Below are 846 nucleotides of genomic sequence, written 5' to 3'. Positions count from 1 at the left end.
TACTGGGAGCACTGGGACAGTGATCCTTACTGGGAACAGTGGGATGCTGATCCTTACTGGGAGCACTGGGACAGTGATCCTTACTGGGAACATTGGGACAGTGATCTGTACTGGGAACAGCAGGACAGTGATCCGTACTGGGAGCACTGGGACAATGATCCTTACTGGGAACAGTGGGATGCTGATCCTTACTGGCAACAATGGGACAATGATCCTTACTGGGAGCACAGGGTCAATGATCCTTACTGGGAGCACTGGGACAGTAATCCGTACTGGGAGCAAGATGCTGATCCTTACTGGGAGCACTGGGATATGGGGAAGGGCTGGCATGAGGAGACTCCATCCATCCCCCGCCCCATTCCCTGAATCCCCTGTCCCGGTTCCCTGGATCCCCCTGTCCCATTCCCTGGATCCCCCTGCCCCGGTTCCCTGGATCCCCCTGTTCTGGTTCCCTGGTTCCCCTACCCCATTCCCTGATTCCCTGATTCCCCCATTCCCCTATTCCCTGATTCCCAGCAGCCCCTGCCCCATTCGCTGATTCCCTGATTCCCTGGCTCCCCTGCCCCATTCCCTGATTCCCCGACTCCCTGATTCCCCGACTCCCCGATTCCCCGACTCCCTGATTCCCCGATTCCCTGATTCCCTGACTCCCCAATTCCCCGACTCCCTGATTCCCTGACTCCCTGATTCCCTGGTTCCCCTGCCCCATTCCCTGATTCCCAGCACCCCCTACCCCATTCCCTGATTCCCCGATTCCCCGATTCCCTGACTCCCAGATTCTCTGACTCCCTGATTCCCTGACTCCCCGCTTCCCTGATTCCCCGATTCCCTGACTCCCTGATTCCC

The sequence above is a fragment of the Corvus brachyrhynchos genome, unplaced genomic scaffold (assembly GCF_000691975.1).
Source record: "Corvus brachyrhynchos isolate BGI_N302 unplaced genomic scaffold, ASM69197v1 scaffold222, whole genome shotgun sequence".
NCBI lineage: Eukaryota > Metazoa > Chordata > Aves > Passeriformes > Corvidae > Corvus > Corvus brachyrhynchos.
The sequence above is the reverse complement of the archived record's forward strand: the minus strand, read 5'-3'. Positions refer to the sequence as shown.